The sequence below is a fragment of the Lonchura striata genome, chromosome 2 (assembly GCF_050655825.1).
Source record: "Lonchura striata isolate lonStrDom1 chromosome 2, ASM5065582v1, whole genome shotgun sequence".
Classification (NCBI taxonomy): domain Eukaryota; kingdom Metazoa; phylum Chordata; class Aves; order Passeriformes; family Estrildidae; genus Lonchura; species Lonchura striata.
The window spans coordinates 56,029,179-56,049,972 of NC_140704.1; the positions used below are offsets into that span (position 1 = coordinate 56,029,179).

General features: G+C 34.5%; 1 protein-coding gene across 1 annotated transcript in view; it reads right to left on the bottom strand.

Annotated features, from left to right (window-relative positions):
* The window catches only part of CDH12 (cadherin 12), a 626,739-nt gene extending 611,162 nt beyond the window's left edge, over nt 1-15,577 (bottom strand). The window contains exon 1 of the mRNA XM_085570925.1: nt 15,327-15,577. The gene's annotated coding sequence lies outside the window, so the exon portion shown is untranslated. The remainder of the gene's footprint in view (nt 1-15,326) is intronic.
* Nucleotides 15,578-20,794: the final 5,217 nt, after the last annotated feature.

Below are 20,794 nucleotides of genomic sequence, written 5' to 3' on the forward strand. Positions count from 1 at the left end.
AATACTCCTTCCAGGCAGTCACTGATATAGTTTTTATGTAGTATTATGCTGTAAATCCTAGGTGTCAAGTAGACCTGCTTGTTTTCTAAGAATGCTTTCCCATCCCTCACCTTTCTATCTGTCTCTGGAGAGGAGGTCAGCTGTGGTTAGGCAATGTCTATGCATTTGGAATACAGAAGACAAGCATCCTGAGGTTAAGCCATTCAGTTTTAAGATTAAAAACCGTTTGACAGCAACCAGGGAAATGCTGATACATAACAAGTGCATACATAAGTCTGTAAAAGAAAGATCTTGCTCCAGATATATAGATTGATCTGTTCATGCAAAATAATTTTTTTCAAAGCATCTGAGGGATTTTTATTTGGTTTGATTTATTTAAAAAAAAAAAAAAAAGAGCTCTGCAGCAGCCTGTTTCAGGCAGATTGCACATTTTTCAAAGCAATGCCAAAGAAGTGCAGTTTTACAAAACAATTAGCATTGCTGTTGTAAACACAGGCTCCCAGCTTTCTCCTGAAGCTCAATGATCTAATTTTTTCAGGTCTCCTTGCTTGTGCAAAGGAAGTTCGTAGTACTACCCCTTAGACAATTGCTTTTGGTCAAGAGAAACAGCTCCAGCTTTGTTTATTTTATTACACAGCTAACTTGCAGTCAGACCAAGAATTGCTGGTGCTGACACTGGAAATGTGATTGACTGCATCTTGTAACAGTATATTTAAATAATTCATAAAACTATACCTAAATCTTTCCTTTCTCTCAGATTTTTTTCTCCAAGTGGTTCTTTATCACTTCAGAAATCCTTTGTTAGAAAACTATATTGGTGGCTGACATTTTCATTGCTCATTGCTTCTACCCTCCCTCAAAATATTCTGCCTCTCATAGTTGATGGTCCACTAAAGAGCTTATTAAGGCCATACATTGGTCAGCCCATATTGCATTTAGACCATTCTTGTTTATCAGCTCTTCACAGAAATTTTGGTACTCTGAGGTGTATAAAATATACAGAAAAATTCAAAATAATAATCTCATGTTTTCCCCTTAAAAACAGAAAGCTGAATTTATAATATGAAGAGCAGGGATGACAAACTTCTGTGGCTCAAACAAGTGAAGACAAAGACCCACAGCAAGATTAGCATTTTCTATTTTTTAACAAATTCCATATGATAGCAGTGTATCAGTCATAGCAGTTGACACTTTGCTATAAAATCCTTCCTATAATTGCACCAATTAGGTGCTCAAGAAACAATGATGAACATTTAAGGGCTGAACATTAATGCATGCTATATAAACACTTCAAATTTGTAAAGCAGTGGAGAAAAATATTTGATCACTATTTTACAGAAGATATATGTTTAAATGTGTTGGTAGCTAAAAGCCAGAAGTTCTGATTTCAGTTTCTGCTCCCACTGAAGATGTTCAAAAGACCTACAGCCCTAACGAAAGTGGGAGAAGACCAATAAGTAGGAAGATTATATGTGCAATATATTCACCATTGTTTCATCCAAAGTCTAAAGGTACTCTTCTCCAACATTTAAGACTCTGATATTCGGAATAGTCTAACATAAAGAAACGGAACATTAACAGAAAAATAAAAGACAAATGAAAACAAAAAAACATATCATTTTACAAAATCATGAGTTGATTTGCCACTACACTGTTCAAAGCTGTGTCACTTATTTTGTCTACAGCTTAAAGTCATTACGTTTCCTTATTAAAGCAGTTTGTGTATGCCCCCATAAGTGCCAATTCTGAAGTTAACTGGCACATTGAATTGTATGAAACCAAAACACTTTTTAGCTTATGTTGGCTAGGCATGTACTATTTCATTAGAAGTACTAGGAAGTGTTCCACAGCATTGGAATTCAATTATCTGTCCTTTTAATTGTTACAACAGTCCTGTCTGGCATGGTTTTTGGCCTGGATTAAACAGTGCTCTCCCAAACTATCCTTGGGCACATTTCAGGAATTGGAAATGTTCAGAAACTACTCCCAAATGCCAATTTAGAAACAGCAATTATATTTTTGAAGACTAGGATACTTGTGTTCTGGCATTAAGGCTAGTTAACATAGTACTGTTGTACTTGTGACATACCCATAGACTTATTTAATTTACCAATATAGGGATAAGCAAAAAATCCCCAAAAAATACTTCTCAAAGCAAAAATACTGAAAAAAATTCAGATGTCAATAAAAGTTTGGCATTACCCAGATGACTAAATGAAGTCCTTTATATAGCCTAAGATTCAGATGTTTTATAAAGGTATTAATAAAAATTTAAGCAAGGAAAGAGAGGTCAGAAATGCAAACCTACTATACCACATTAAGAGAATCTCAATTTTAAATTTATTTTTCATCTTCAGTGCAGAGGAAGAAAATCCTGACCTACAAGTGCTGACAAGAAGTATATTTAATTCTAACAACATTTCACCTAGCAAAAAGGTAGCCCTTTACAGCTCTATAGGATACCTATTGATTAATACTAAAGGAAGTCAGCACAGTCATTTTAGGAGAGATGATAGAGCAGACTAAGAGAAATCCACTTTCCTGAACAATACGTTTTAACTGCTTAGGGACACCATAATACAAAGAGCTGCTTAGAGAAGTGGAGATACCTACCTAAACACAGACCCTAAAGCATCTTCAAATATTTACTATTTCCTTAATGATGAGATTTCCAGAAGAACAGAGGGTTTAGATAATATATGCCAACTAGCCTATATAAAAATATATATAATGTTCTATATTAATCAGTCTCTTTTCCTTTTTGGAGTAGTTTGAAGCTGTATTACTCCCCTTATGGGAGCCACCTGAAGCAGTTCCTTATTGGATTCAGTGATTTTTTTTAATGTTCAATTTAAAAAGTATTTATACTTTTATATATATATATATATATAAAATCTTCCAATTGAAGCGGTGTAGTGTATTAACCTATGTGCTAAAAGCTGTCTTTTAAACTAGCATTCCTTTCTCCCTGGAGACTGAGAAGTAAAACCAATAAGATTTCTTGATGACAAAATAGTCATGACAAGAATTAATTTTTGTCTTTCTAGGCATCTACCTCCAGCCTCTAAATCTGACTAATAATAATAGCTTAATGCATGCTGTCTCTCTTCAGCAGAAATGTTTTGCTCCATAGTTTCAGGTGAATATGTAGGAAGAAGAGCTTGGAGTAAAAATCACTGTAAGGGGAGGGAAAAAAATCTAGTAGATGCATAGGAAAACACTGTGCATTTAATATCAATATCAATTTAATTTCAATAGCAGCCAATTACAGGTATGTGATCTACTATTTTTTTTTAATTGTGAAAAAAATTATTGGTCTCCCTATCTGTAAATAAAGTGCTAATGAAGATATCAATGGACTATCAATCAAATTAGTATGCAGTATTTATTAACCAATACTGTAGGGCTATTTCCAGAGGTCTGTTGCAAGATGCCTCATCTATGCCTGTACATATGTGCCACAGTTTCCAAGAAATCCTAAAATGTTAATGAGGATTTTTTTTCCCTAAAATGTGTAGTATTTTAGAAAATTATCTCCTATGCTTTACATACTGTTTAGTTATGCAACACACTACAGATCATGGAGGCTGTCTTTCTTATATCGCTTTCAAACTTCCCATATTTCTTCTCAAGAGAATCCTTGAAATCACAACTCTACCTCATCAGTAGATCTTCCAGCTCTTCTTCCAATTGGAGATCATTAACCAATAATTAAATTTTCTGTGCTTCATATTCTGGTTAGTATTTTCTTCCGATACTCTCTCAAGAAGTCATTATTTCCCTGAATATACACATAGCAAACTTGGATAACCCCTATGTCTAAATACTTTTAACTCCTTTGTTCTCATTTGCCCAACTAACCTCAATGACTAGTAATGTTGATCATTCTTTTATACTCTAAAAACTACTATAACTAGTTTATTGCCTTTTAAAATGCTGTAAACTAGCAAAAAACAAGAGCATGTTTGTGTTAAAGGAAAAGGGATCAATGAAAAGAAAACCACACATTTAAAATAAACCTGAGAAAAGTTGTACAAGTGCAAGGTCAAAAAGCCCATGAAGGGAGGGCAACTGACACGATAAGAGGAAACATCTTACCTTGCAGAATTTGCCTCTGAAATGCCTCAAAGCCTGGCCTGCAGCCTCATCCTCTGTCTTAGGCAGACTGGTCATTACACATCCAAAAACTCACCTCCTGCTAGCCTCAGCATAATATCCTGACACCGTCACAAATGGGCAAATGTTTTGAGTAATTAATTTTTAATAGTCCAGTCTCATATGCACTAAATAGTACAAAATCAAGTCTATGAAACACAAAAAAAAACTAGAGAGGGGGAAAGAGGAATTTTTTATCAGTGGCTGTCACTTGCCTCATGAATCTGCCACAACAACACTAGCACAAGACCAGCAGTCTGGGATTAACATGACAGAAAAGAAAGAAAAACAGGGCTACAGAGGCCCTGGAAAACTGTACCTCAACAGCTTTATTGCTGCCATAGTAAAGAGCTTGAATCCTACTAATACCATGGGACCTGTAGTGCCAGACGTCATATTTATTTCTACATAAGAAGGGATTTCCCCCCAAATAGTTTGCCATCATAGCTAGCACTGTGTAAGAATAGTCAGGCTTTTGCATTAATCACAGCTGGAAAGCTCTGTCAATATTGAGAAAATGTTAGTTTCCATAGGTTAGCACATATACTTCAAATGCCTTTTGATAGCATATGGGTTATACAGAGAAAAAAACATTAGAGTGCTTCCCTTCACTGCTGTTTTTGATGTGTTGCTATGACTGCCTTGAAAGAGATAAGTTTTCATCCCTGCTTCAAGACCCACATTAAACAGATAAAAATACTTCCAAGAAAATCCCTAATGCAGTATGTTAAAGGGAAAAAAAGGTATCAACCCAAATCAAATTAAAGCAGTGATGAAGAGGAAATTACTAAAGCCATATTTTCTGAAAGGTTTAGTATTAGTACCAAGACACCCTTTCAGATAGTCCAGCAGTAGGGATAAAAAAAATTCTAAAATTTGCAGCTTGCTATACAGACTGCAAAGTAGCATAGCCAGTAATTTCATAACACTTTTCACAAACTACTATTTACTGAAATAAGTAAACAGGAACTGAAGTCTTAAAGAAACAACTAAATATGAAAATTATATTTAAAAAAATGGTGGATTAAACTTCTTTCACAAAAATATATTTAAGCTCAATTCTCAAGTACTGAAAAAACTATTCAAGAAACTCAGATATTAAGCTCACTCATCTCCACTTTCAGTGTATTAGTTAGGCCCAAATCTAGAGGAACTTCAACAAGCAGTTATAACTAAGACAGAAATTTAAATTTATTAATATGATAATAAATCCTAATACTGTTGTTCAAGTTTCAGTAGCATAAAACTAATAAACTAACAAAACTTTAGACTGTAGATCTTCACCACATAAGCCAATCTTCCCAAGAGTTGCTTGTACTCCGTACAGGTCTAACACACTGCGGGAAAAAAAACCAAAAAAACCAACCAACCAAACAAAAAAAACCACAAAAAAACCAACCAACCAAACTAAAAACCACAAAAAAACCCCACAAAAAACAACAACAAAAAAAAAACTAAAGCACAAAACCACACACCTCATTAAAAAAAATGTATTATGCAGTGACATTAACATTGTCAGAAAATAAGCCATCTATTTACCTACCAAGAGAGATTGCAACCTGGATAGTCTAAACCATGTTCCAGACTTAACAGTAGAAGTTATGGCATTGCTAAAAGCACCATAAAACTGCATTACAAAAGATTCTGAAAGGCATCCAGTCTAGCTGTGCTTATAACAGAGTATCCATGCTTGCTTTCAGCTGAATTTTCAATCAAACTCCTTAAGTTTCTGGCCTTCATACTTACTGGTTTTTTTTTCCTATCTACAAAGCAGAAATATTACAGTTTAACCAGCAAAAGCCTCTCTGCTGAAGATATCGGCACTTCAGAGTCAAAATACATCAAGACATTAAAATCACTCCTTGCATACCCCAGAAAACAATACAAGAAGACTTGTTAAGCTCCTGTAAGTGCTAAATTAATATGTAAAAGCTGATTAACAAACAGAAAGAAAACTTTAGACAGCTTATTCCAATGAACATACTAAGCAGTTCATTTAGAGAACACACAAAAGACTACATAAAAAATATTTTCCACCATGGTCCTGTAAAACAGTGGGGGGTTTTTTAGTGATTACGTTGAAGTCACAGACTGTGTTAGGCAATAATTGTGTCCTGTCATTCTATAACAGTTTCTAGGCAGGGTTCTATAGCAAAGGAGAACTCTTCCTTTTTAAAGGTCACATAAGGGAAATGCTGAGGCAGGAAGAATCCTTGCACTGTTTCAATTATTTCCCACCTTGCCCTCTAAACAGCTAAAAATACATCTTCATGCCTTTTCTGATTCAAGGGAAAAAGTGCAAAGCATAAATATCTTGAGTGTCAGAAGGAAGTGAACAGTACCACTTTTTAAAAAAAAAATATAATGGAAAATAACTGCTATCTCACACAACACAAATCAAAGATAGGAATATAGTGCTTCAACAAGAGTATTGGAAGTGGATGGTGATTAAATGTACAGGTATTACAATTTACTCACACAGTGAGGAAGAATCCATTGAAAGTACAAATACAACAGACATTACATATTTTAGTTACTACCCTTTTTCAGTTTTCTTGTGTAAGTACAGGGCAGACATGATCACACTAATGTCAGATGAAATTTAGGTTTTCTGCTATATTACCTGAGTTTAAAGGGGTTTCTAGGCAAAAGATCTATTTAGGGCAGATAATACTCCACAGCTGAAGGAGTCCACAGCAACATGGGAAGACAACACATCTCATACATCTCTAGAAAAAGATTAAGCAAAAAAAAAAAAAAAAAAAAAAAAAAGGAAAAAGGATGTCCCACTACACTATAAAACTGAGGTGTAGCTTCAAACACGTTTACTAAAAGAAATAGCTATAACTGTATATAAGCAATCTTCCCAGCTCCTTAGACCCCTGCTTTATCTCCTTTTACCAAGGAGGTTAATCTCCTCAGCACACAGAGAAGACTAAACATGGATTTTTTCAGTTATACATACAACCAAGCCTAGGGAAATACTGAAAAGGATCTAAAAGTTTAATTCCTTTTAGATAACTAGATATGTTTTTAAAAGCCAAAAAAATCCATTAAAAAATCCAACCAAAACAAACTCCCAAGTTCTTGGGAAAAAAAAAGTCAGTAAGTCAGTCAGTGATAATATGTGATAAGACTATCTACCCTTCCCTTAGAAATTCTAGCACATACATCATAGAATTTAATATAGAGAAAACCAACTATCTAAAAACACTGTGTAATAAGTGAAAGAAAATGGTTTCTTCCAAAATACTTTCTCTCTACTTTTTGAATAATTTAAGGAATTTGGTTGTATAAATCAGCAAACATTTCTTGCACTTTTAGTACTCCAACCTCAAAATTTATAATAACACTAAACAGTGCCAGAAAAAAACATCAAAAGAGTTTCCATAACTGTCATACAGGTAAATTTCAATCAAAAGGGCTTCAATATGACAAACAATCATATTAGAAAATATCTCCTATTTTACACAATCATTTCTGGAAAAATTAGACTTCACAGCAAGTTGGTAGTTCTTAAAAGGAAATTCAAACATCCATCATCTCATCTTTCAGGAGATCAAGGAGACCCATAGGATACAAGTTCAACCTTGTGCAAAAGCCAAGTTTCCTTTTCTACTTCCCTAGATCTTATAGGCAAGATCTTTGATATCTTTGAATATAAAATAACCTTCTTTTCCAGCAAAAAACTTAACTTACACATCTCCTTAAAGCAAGTAATTTTTTTTTAATCAAGTAACACCTTTTTTCACCAGAACTATTTGGACCACATAATTGCATTCAGTAATTAACCTACCAGACTACAAACAGATTTTGAGCCTTTTAATGACAAGTAATATTATTAGCCTCCTTTGCTGACCAATGAAAAAAATCCCAATAAAACAGACTACCACAAATATGCATTGTCCTTCACTACTTTCTGCAACTGAACCAAATTTTAAACTGAAAACAGAAATATAGGCTTCCTCATTAAGACAGGCAATAAATATCACCTGATCAAAAAAAAAAAACAAAAAAACACCAAGAAATCCTAACAATATCACCACAGAAACACTTGTAAAAACAAACAAAAAAATCACAACTTACCAGAGAAAAGACTCTTCATAAACAAAAATATTTCATTTTCCTATTCCTTTCCTGAGAGAGCATTTTATAGAGGGGCCTGATTTCCCTAAGTATATCTGATCAGGCACAGCTGTGCATCAATTCTTTCCCCTGCACAGCTGTGAAAGATGAGGCACTGACTGCTGATATTTGTTAGTCTCTGCAAGCTGCAATAGAAATGGGATTTTAGGGGGATGGGGGGTTGAAAGGAAGAGTTTTCTACTAAAATGCAGTTAACAGTCTGGTGTTTAAAGTGTTACTTTATTCAAAAATACACTATTCTTTTGGTTGTGAGCAGGGATAGAATAATTAATAAAAACAACAGAATGGAGTTGGCCTAGCTGTTTCTCTGTTACATGCCTCCTGACTAGCCAAACCCCCTCCTTTGGCCATTCTTTATTTACCTTCCATCTCACTGCCAAATTGAATGTATATGATTTGCTATGTTTTGCAGAGCATGCAGCAACTGAAGCCTCATTCTTCCAACATAACTTTTCTTTCCATTAAAATAAAGTATGTCCACCACTAGAGTCAGGACTGTAGTGCAAATTCCCACAGCAGCCTAACGAAAAAGCTCATCAGCCTCTCCTCTGAGCACATATTGAAGGTTATCTGCCATTGTTTCACATCCAGTAGGGTATTCCATTATTAGCCTGGAGTGCCTAAGGCTAGTGGATGTAAATCTGTGTATTCTGCTTCCCACTTGCACTGCCTACAAAAACAGGTGTGCCTTAAAAACTGTAGGTAATGAAAATCGAGGCTTGGACATATCTGCAGCCTCAATTTCTGACACAAGCAAGCATCGATTCACTCCATAATCAGGACTTAGCCCTGAAAGAAGTTAATAGAGGATCAAGGAAATGTAGAAGAAAAAGGTGGAGACAAGGGGTGATGTATGAGAAACTTGCAGAGTAAAACAGAGTAAAGAACACAAGTGGTACTTGTAAAGAAAAGACATAAAAAAAGACAAAAGGCACTTAAACCACTTGTACAGACACTTACTCTGAAAGAGCAGGGCAAGAGTTCCAGATTTAAGCAAAAAAAAAGGTAAAGAAAAAATGCATACAAAGCATTCTAATAATGTTTTAATGTTTTAATAATGGATACATGATGAAAATCTGGATTAATATTTGATTTTAGAAGTTAATGTTACAGCTCAGTGCTTTACAAAAAATTAGTCACCACATCCATTAGTTTGTTATTTATTTGAGTGAACATGGGTATTGTAAAAATTATAATACCATTAATGACTCTATAGAGGGACTATTGCTAACACCTTTATTAGATCCCTGAACATATTCTGCTTTCCCAGAGACAATGTCATGTTTTGGCCTAGCCATCTGTTCTTTCTTGATAAAAATTTATGTATATATATAAAATTAATTTTATTATACATATTTGGTACCCAAATATGTATATTCTGTATATTCAGATCTTCAATTTTATATTCATAGTGACTTCTAAGGAAGTTCATAATTCTTTGAACAGGATTCCTCACTCAAATATTAGATGACCATATTAGATTTATTTCCTTTAAATGAAAATAAAAATAAAAGTGATATTTCCCCCAAAATTAGCAAAACTTATAGGTTTCAGAATCATTCAGCTTCCTGTATGTTTCAGGCAGATGATTTTCTTTTAAGTGATTTTCTTTGCACAGCACTGACATCTTCTTTTTTAACAATATCTTGTGCTTTTTCTTTCCAAATCTCTCTCTCTGGAAGGAGAAACTCACTTTTTCCTCCTAATTCTGGCAGTCTTGTCATGGCTTTAGAAGAACAACAGTGATGAAATTTTGGGTGATTAGAATGTTTGAGGTGCAGAAAAATAGGATGGATCCTTCACAACACGGACTGGCTGTGATGTAACATGATCCACCTTTCATTCAGACTGGGATTAAATGCTTTCAGGTATTTGGGGATCACAAATACTTGGACAAATCTAATGTTGTGTATTTTCTGTTAGCCTCTACCATTCCAAACTAGGATGCACAGACCACTCCTTTTTGCTTATTGCTGTATATTTGATATCAGGGTGACTAAATTTAATGGATTAAGGGCAGCTTTGATTTTCTTAATTGCTTCTCACAGTATCAACCACAATTCATAATTATTTCAGCTTTTACTATTTCATAATCTGGTAGAGTTTACTAATGCCTTGGCTCTGCTTTTGTCTATCCAACAGTTTTCCCTGCATGATAAGTCGAATTCTACCCTGTCCTTTAACTCCAGGAATGAAAGCAGGAGTACAGAAGGCCACATAAGCATTACATGATGCTGAAGTTCGAGATGCATAACAGAGGAGCCATGCAGACACCTAATGCCCAGTGTCATGTGGCACTCAGCTTGGATGGGTGTGTGTGATGTGGCACAAGATGGGCAACTTGGGGAGAGTTCTTATGGAATCTGCACGCCTACATTTCCAACACCTGTAAAAACAACACAGGAATCCTATTTACCACAGCAGGTGTAGAAGTGAAATAAAATTTGTTCTCAAAAAATATAATGGTTTTCATGTTATTTAAGCAGTGTTCCATTCTTGGTAGCTTTCTCAGCTTTACTGTTTACATTCTGATACCCTATTTGAGTAAAACAGATTGCATAGCTTCTTTGACAAGAGCCACATTTCATAGATGACACTTTAGTATTTTGCCCAAAATCAACATAATTATTTTTATGTGCGTTCTTTTTATTACCTACTACTGACTGAGCCCCATAGCAAATTGAAAAGTCATTAACTTTTTTTGTTGTACTGAAGTGTTGCAGTGAGTTTTGATTCACGTGAGTCAATGACAAGTGAGTACAGTTTAACCTATAAGTAAATCTTCCTGGGAATACAGTGGCCAAACATAGGCTTCACTCTCAGATAAGACAAGCTATGATCCAATTTGATACTAGATTTTATATAAATGAATATATCTAAGTAATATCCAGTAAACTTATCCAGAAACCTGAATGAAGTCTTTGACAGCAACAAACTGGTTTTTATCACATACTTAAATTTCAGCTTCTGCCATTTTCAGAAATCAGTGTGCTTATGTTTATACGTTTGGTCTACCAGAGTAGAGATTTTTAGGCTATATTCTGTTAAATTTGCTTTCATTACACTTACAAATTTGTGTTAGAGTTCCAGAATCATACATATACTGCTGACATAGCAGTCAAGGAGAAGGCCATTTAGACTCCAGGCGGTTTCTTAAGATAGTAGGCCAAGAAAATATACTTTGCCATTCTCTATTCATCTAAGATTGACACATTAATCTAAAAATCTTTCTTTTAAAATTTTTAAATTAAATTAATGAAAAGTTGTATGATACTGAATTTGTGAGTTATTAAAAATAAAAGGATAAATGATGATTAGTCATACATTAAGCAATGTGAATTCTTACAGTTTCCTTTTTGTTCCCATTCTTCCATGTGTCAAACATATTCTGATACTTTTTAACAGAATATAATTTCGTTAGACATTAATATTTATGACTTTTTGTCATGTAGAAACACATTAAAACTAACAGCATAACTGCATCTCTTTCAATGCGCTATTAATTTTTTTCAGGTACGGTATTCACTTGGATCACCGTTTCATAGCTTGAAATGCATTTTAATGTGTAAAAATTTACTGTATTTATATATATATTCATTTGGCACTTTTAAAGCATCTCATGTATGCATATACTGTTGCTCTCCTGCTTATGCATCTCATCTCTTGGATTTTTTCGCATACATAGATCATCTCTTGAGACTGCAAGCACAGAGCTTGTGCGTATGGTCTGATCTAAATTTCATGTCATTTGAGAAGACACTGAGGCAAAAAGTTTGACCATGGAGAAAGCAGGTTTTTCAGTGACTGATGTTGATAACATTTACAATAACGAATAATGAAATTTACATCCTCACACAGAATAAGATCACCGCTATATCCAGAGAATCGGCATAGATTTCACAGCATAGATTTTCTTCAATTTTTTGCCTGGCACAATGTTGTCAGGCAAAAAATTGCTGATAGATTATTTAAGTATGGTGATACAAAGGACAAGGTTGCTGGGGAGATAAGAATTTTTTACATAGACACACCGATATAGTTGGGGGAAAAAAAAAATGTAAGATTTCAAGCACAAAAGCCTTTCCACAGTCCATTGTCAGAGAAACAACAAATAAGAAAGAAGAGTGTGGGTGCAGTAGCATTGTTGAGAGCTTCATCCACTAAGGAAATTAACTACACAGATGTATTTCATTGCCTGGTATCATCTGATCTTTCATTCAAAGTGGACAGCCTTAAATCTATGTCATCTATTCTTTTAGCAGACCTGCAATTCCACATCATATTGCCACAAATCATGCACACATTTCTTTGTTATCATATGTTCCCTCATCTTCAGATGACAGTTTGATGTAGTTTATGAGCTTGCACAAGTCTATTCTGTTTTTTTTTCTGACAGACAGTTGATTTTTAGTGTTGTACATAGATTTAGCATTTCTGAGTTTAGAAATCTAGCCTCACAAGGACCCTCAAGGGAAGCAAGCAGGGCTTTTTTTTCTGATTTATGGGTAGGAAGTTGTGCCAGAAACATTGCTTTATTGCTTAAAGAACCCCTTACACATTATAACCTTTTTGCTGTTGACAACATTTGGCAGTAGATACTTTAAAGTAATGCCAAGGCACAGATTTTTGCAAAATTGCTGGCTATACATCCTTAACTTGTGCTGAAATGAAAGCACAGCTCACTTTGAAGTTACTGGCTAAGAAAGTTGTATCCCTGTTGGCATTCTTGTCAGTGGTCTCAGCAGACAGAAGCACCTTCTCTTTTGAATAGCTCTTGGTTTAGTCCAACAGATAAGTACAACTGTCCCCACAGTTGAACTAATTCAGTGGACAGATAAAGGGATTTAATTCTCCAGCTTTCCCAAAGCTGTTCCTTTTGAAACAGTAAATTCAATGAACAGAAAACAAAATGTATAAGCCTTCCTAAGATAACACAGGTAATCATCAAATTAAATCTAAGTATTATGTAAATGCATTCTTGGTATTTGACTTGATGTATTTCAGGATATTGCCTTTAAGCTTCCTAGTTCTCTACATATTATAGTCTTTTTGCCTCTGGTATAAAATACTGCAAAGCCATACTTTTTCCTGCATCTTCAAAGCTTGAGGAATCTGACTAGGTTGGGCTTTTAAACTAAAAGTCTTTTGGCTCAAGGGTAGTTAAAGGGTTAATGCAGACAGTTAAGAAATGTGCTTACTTTGACTACCAGGCTTAAATAATATAAGAGCTTACATATTCCTATGTGATTATAATAAGCACATAGCAAAGCACTAGCATGGGAAGCTCTCGTTACAGGCCTGTGTGCTCCAACAAGGTGTTCAGCATTCCAGTGGCCATACACAGACCCATGACAGGAACTAACATTAAGGCCTGTTAATGTTTAATATCCACCACAGGGGTCATGTCTGCAGTGCTCTCTGCATGTTACAGTTTGGGGAAAATTTACACTTTACCATTCTGTAGGTCTTTTACAAACACCTCCTAAACATGTATTATTGTGGTCAATCTGTTGTATTGCTGACACTAATCCTGAAGATGTAGTTCTCTCATTACTTATTAACCACTTGCTGCTCATAAATGCTTCAACCCTGATTTAGCTCAAATCAAGTGAACAGAGAAGTTGTTCCCAGTACAAGTGGTGATATTGAGCTTTATGCCATGCATCACGCAACTCCTTGGGGATCAGCAGAGATCCTGGGTCACCTTTATTTCCAGGGAGATAAAAATATTTAGAAAACTTCTGTAAGTCACTGCTGGAATAATGAAGGCACTTAGAATGGAACAGTATACAGGAGTGACACCTAGGATACCTGGCAGTTCTGGAACAAGAGCAAGGGAGAGAAAATTCCTTGGAAGACAGCAATCAATTTGGACCTCAGGGAGATGCTTATTTCTACAGAAAAAGAAGCAAGGATAAATGCTGACTGGGAATGCAATCAGAAAGCTGTACTTTACTGTGAGCAGTGCACAGAGAAATAATAAAACCCACAGACAAAACCATTATCATTCTGACAATGAGATCTCTCAGAAGTCCTAATTTTTTTCTTGACTTCAGATTCTGAAAACAGACTCTAAGGAAGCTACAAAACACAGACACTGGATAGTGTCCTTTCTGTTAAGTTAATCCTAGTTTTTACTGTTTGTGTGTAATATGAATAATAAAATATAAGAGGCTAATCTGTGTTTTTTCTCCATATGAAACAACCATGATGTGCTGATACACACTGGTATTTTTAAGTTTATTCTCCTCCTGCCTGGACAGGATAAACTGCATTTACATCAGTCTGAGGAACTGATTTATATTGTCACAAGAACAATGTGTTTTATAGTGTTGTCTGACTTTGCCTATCTATTTATAGTTCCTGGTCCAGTTCACTCCTAGACAAGCAGCCTGTCATGCTTTTTCTTTTCTTAATGTGCTCAAACCAGTGACTTTGAGCTGTCCTTACTCTTTCTCTTCCAACTGAGAGATCAGAATTCCACTAGTTTCTAAGTAAATATATTTGAGTACTGCAAGACTAGATCCCATTCAAATTAATTTGCTTCACAGTTTGATCAGTGCCCTAGATGTACATTTCTAGGACTTTATGAGGTAAATTTCATAGCATTGTATCATCACTGTATGAGGTACATTCCACAGCTTTTTATCAAGGTGTTTTATAAGATATATTTGATAGCATTTTATGTAGCTACTTTATCAGATAGCATAAATAGCATTTTAACAGTAACCATTTAGGGCATATGTCATGGCATACAGTTGCCTACAAATATATAAACACAGAAACAGTGATAGAAGACATGAAGAACAATGTTAACTCTCATTATTCTGAAGAAAATAATTGCAAAACTGATCTTTTTGTACAGTATATATTTTTGTACAAGGCAATGTATTGTACAATGATTCAAGCAGAGAGTTTTTCTGTTTTGCTTCTTACATGATAGAACTACTCTCTCCCAGGTGTATTTCCAGTCCAGTAGTACTTGTAACATAATATTTCTGTATATCCTGCTAATGTATACTCACTTTTTTCTGATATATTTTCTGCTTTCTCTCCTCACAAATCAGTTCCAAGTCCTCTGACATAAGATGCTCCTGCAGAATTGCAGTCCCTGTCCTTACTCATCCCTGCAGTGAGTGCACTTCTGCATCACTCAAAGATGCTCTGTAGCCAAGCTCCCCAGGCAAAGTCCACAAAATTACCTCAGGCATTAGACAAAGAAGAGTACCAAAAAACAGAACTAAGAGGGGTAAAATTAATATGATTTCCCTGGTAGTGGGAAGAAGTCAGGAGAAAGGAAGCACAAAACGGATGATTTATTTTTGTATTTGTTTCCATGGAAACTGAGCAAAAAAACCCCAATAACTTCTGGATTTTTTTTCTGTACTTCTTACAGGCCCACCATATTTGCTGAGGTAACCATGAAGTACAAAATCTTAGTAGACTTCCAACACTTGTCAAATATATAAAGGAAATAAGGAAGGCAAAGAGGTTATATTTGGAGAATTTAAAGTGAGGCTAAGAAGGGTTGGAAGGGGTTAAATATTTGGCAGAATATCTAAATGATCTGAAGCTTATGACTGAACAGTCTTCATATGACTTGGTAGGGAAAATCTCTCAAAAATCTGACTCAAAAAGATTTTAGAGCACAAAAGAAAAAATTAATTGAAACTAGCTTGTTTGGATCACCATTAGACAAACAGTGAAAGTGGCATAAAGTGATAGTGCTAAATGAACACCATTATTGTCCCCCATTTACCATTACAGTGACCTGTAAGAGCAAGGAGTTCTAGTAGTCCATCATCCACCTCCTAGTCTTTCTAAACCAGCATCTCAATCTACTCATTAGAAGAGTAACCATGCAGAAAGCCACACGTTCATATTTACACAATCAATCAATCAATCAATCAATAAGACAGAACTTTAGAGAAAGACAGATTTAAAAACTTGTTTAGTTTATGCTGTAATCCTTTTTTCAACAGTTTCTGTTCTTGAAATATACTATCTTAAATGATTCACATTTTCCTGTATGATGCACTTAGTTTTTTATTGAATTTATTAAAATATAGAAGAATTGTGATAGGAAAATTTTATCTAACGGCATACAAAGTCAAACCTCCTACATGCTAAATACCAGGCCTTGCAAGTTCATTAATATGTAAAACAAAAATAACAGCATGCATCCTGTCTTGAAGGTAGGAATATTGGCACCCATAAGTGCAGCAAGAAGGATCTTGAGGGTGATATCCATCTGCCTACCTTGAAGTTCTGCACATAGAGAAACTTCAGAGAGATCTCAGATTTCTCATTAACCATTCCATCTTGAGAGTAAGGAGGAAAATATATATTCAAATTTACTTCACAGTAACTTTACTTTACTTTACTACACAGAACATTCTGGTGTGGTACATGGAAATGACACCATGTCTTCTTCTACTTACATGCTTTTGACTTTTTTTTTTTTTTTTTTTTTTCAACCAATTGAGTAATTATTTGCAGCAATTCTAGTGCTCAGGGTAAGATTTCATCAGCCAAAATTGCAGAGTACCAACATCATAATACAGGACTAAGCAAAAATCAAGTATATGTAAAGACATGAGTTCCACAGCATACACATGATCAGAGAAAACAGTGCTTATAAACATTGCTGAAGGAGAGGATGAACAACAGGAACCAGGTTTCCTTCTTGGTGTATAGTTGGGAAAATTATGTGAGTAAAGTTCTGTGAGACTTAAGTATGGCAAATTATGTAATTTGTCGCTCAGCATTCTTTCAAAAGTAATGATTTTCTCATGATTTCAGGCACATTAATCTGTATAGTAAAGTCAAATAATGTTTGGCTAATAAACAGTGGAATAGAAATTTCAATACTGTTTTGCTGTTGATGCATGAGATAAATTCTTAGGTAAGCTCTGTCATCCTGATTCTCTAGAGCAATTGCTGGATAACCAAAGTCTACAGCAGTTTCCTCACACCAGTAGCCCTTAATCTAAAGAAATTTGACTCATGAAGAGCAAGTCCTTCACATCCTACTACTATTGATACTGCCAGGTCAGTTACTAGAACATATACCAAAGCTGCTGAAAACTAAAATAGTACAATGGTAATTTCCAGTGTGAAGGCAAGCATAATTGTGTTCTCATGAGCTGCTTCATATAATGACCATGGCACTGAATATTTTTTCTTTAGGTCTGATAATCATAAGTTGCAAGTAGTACCTTCTGCCTGCCGAGCTGTTGATGAAATATGTGACTGAAAAGTCACAGAACTGTCTGGCTCACATTATGCTTCCCATGGTGCATCACAAGAAAGAAAATGAAAAAATCGCAAATTTTGTCAGACTGCCAAAATATCTCATATAATTCTGAAATCAAATCAGCTTTGTTGCTCCAGGATCAGCTGAAGGGGCAACACAGCAGGGCACAATCCATACATGAGGCACACACATGAGACAACATTCTGATATAGATGATTTAGAAGTTGATATGCCACTGACAATCAAGAAAGAACTGGCTGAGGATGTGAAGATCAGTGACAGTCTTGACAGCAGAGAGATGCTGGAGTTTAAGATCCCAAGAGAGGGGAACAAGACAAAAACCAGGATCACAATCCTAGATTTCATGAGAAGAGGCTTTTGGACTGTCCAGGAACCTACTTGGAGGAATTACATGGGATATAATTATGAGAATAAAGTGAGAGCCAGAAGAACTGACTGATTTTCAATTTAACATATAAGCACATGTAATAGTCCCCCTTTTATTGGTATTCAATAGTTTTTCACTGGGAAAACATACATAGGATTTCCCTGGGAGAACTTACATTGCTTTAATTTAGTTTTCATTCCTATTCAAAAAGACCCTTTAAAATGATCAGCTTTGCAACATTCCAAAACTTTATTATGGTTTCCTTCTCTCCAAAATTTCTCATTTAGAAATATCAGATTTAAATGATGAAAAAAAGACAGAATTCTCCATAAGACAGATGACAACACAAACCATAAAAATGGTTATCATAAAATATCTTTCTGACATCCAAATTGAATTCTAATAGTAAATAAAGTAGAAAAAGCCAATTACATTCTGATCCATTTCCTATGAATATATGTTTAAATATTATGCAATATCCTATTAGCAAAATTTTTTAAAAAAAACGGTCTTTTCTGTCTTTCTTTTATATTCATAACCAGAGGAAAACATTAAACTCTATATTTCCATTTGAAATTGAAGCACAATCTGGCTTATTTTATTTTGTTGTGTTGCTCACCTTGAGTGAATATGGAGAAAAAAATTCAACAAATATGGAAAAAAAGCAATTTAAGGTCAACATACACATGCCTGTATAGATACAAGGCCTGATTTTTGAAATTCTCCTTTATACAACTAATTTTAATCATGTCATAAAGAATCTATGGGCTCAGGGGTAAAAGAAGAAGGGAGAAAACAACTTTGCAAACTATCTAAAGGAAAGATAAGAGCTGTAATTTTAGTTCTGTAGGGATCACTGAAAGAGTTACTCTAGAGGTGTCTGTTTATATGGAATCTTAGCTGCAATCATAAACCAACTACAGAGGCATAGTAAAACCCATATTCTCAGAGATTCAAAATGAGAAATAATGACAAAGTAAAAGAAAATACACAAACATGGGAGCTGAAAGACAGACAATTTCAGCTATGGTAATTAGCATAACTTTTCTTTAATGATATAAGAATTTCATTAAATATATGAATAAAACAAAACTGGCCAATGGACTTGTAAAAGAAATTCCTTGCATGATATGGGTAGCAGCAAACAGAGACAAAATAATAGCAGCACTCTAAGATCTCCAGAAAGTTCAAGGGCTGTTAAAACTCAACAACAAAGAAGAAAAAATTGTGCAGTTTTCTGTTTTCACTCTTGTATGTTACAGAAGATGGACTGCAGCATTGAAAACTCATTTTAGTATATGCTGAAGTTTTTTTCTTGGTTTAGACTGGAAGAGAGAAATGTTGAATATCATTCTAGTAATGAATTAAAATCCAGGTTATTTTGGCACTTCTGGAATCACATCTGACTAAACTACATTTACAAATAGTCCTTATATAAAATCAGCTTCTGTCTAGGCAATACATTATTTAAGGCAGTCCTCATTACATTTGATGATTTAAAAAAAAGATCTTGCTAAATCAGTGGATCAACAGCAAGAATATAAGAGTAAATTCTGAAGTACTTTGCTGGGTTTTGACAATCAGGAAAGAAATAAAGATATGCTTTGCTGTTTTGTTCAATCAGGGTGAACTTATTTCAGCAAGTATATGTGTAAATGTACACACACACAGAACTAACCCTGTTAGCATTTTTAAATAGTGAATACAGACTTCACTGCTTCCACATCTATGGTCTGTGTGCATGCTTACACTGGTCCTAGGCAAGAACACAGAAAGGGTGGATATCGTGGAGAGACAATCCAGACCAAGACATTTATTCTTTGCTGCACTGTCTTTCAGTAACAAGAAGAGCTTGATTCCGTCTTTCAATATGGAAAATTCTCTCAATCTCCTATTGAATGGCAAGATGAACACCATGGTCTACTTGCAACATTTCTACTTATTTATAATTTTTTCTCCATAGCCACATAATACATATAATCAGCATATTGTATTTTTAGATGGAGAGCAGTACGTCAAAATTATTATTTTCCTGTTTATATGAGCTTTACAATTTATACATACATATGCATGCATGAACGAGACAAGATGTTGCAATACAAAACTTTTAAAAAATCACAAACCCTAGCTATAGGCAGATTTTTACAAATATTAAAATCCATAGTTACATAAATATTGTCAATGCTACATTCATCTTCTAATGATCAGCACACAAGACATCTGGCAGGATTTCACAAGAAATATATCAATATGCCTTTTGGTAACCTATTTTTAATCATCATATTTTAAGCAAGAGACAGTGTGGGAAATAAAGGAAATTGCGTGAAAGCTTCAAGGTAACTTAGAAACAAGCAAGTACTATTCTATTTTGTGCTTTTATGCATTTTTATGATCTTATAGATTTCTTCTTATTGCTTTTATGTGCAACTTTTTCTTTTACATTTTCGTTTCTCCACACCATGGCATGATAAAACTACTTAATATTGATACTTTTTATATGCAAAAAATGAATCTTTTTGATTGAAATAGAAATATCCATCTTTCTTCTTATACAAATTTATAGTAATATGGTAAAAAATTGAAATGATTCCTCAATGTTGTAAAGAAACAATAGCTTTGACAGTTAAATACACTAATGACATCTCATGTGGCATCTATAATGATATCTTATGACACTGCCATAATTATTTAGGTCATCACTATATATTGTCAGCAGCCACATTTACTATCTTTTTACTTGTCATTTATTTCTCATATATAGTTTCTTATATAGCAAGTGGCAAACATGTATTGGGACATTAAATTTTGAAAAAAACTTGTATTCTTCTTCAAAGCAATTAATTCCTAAA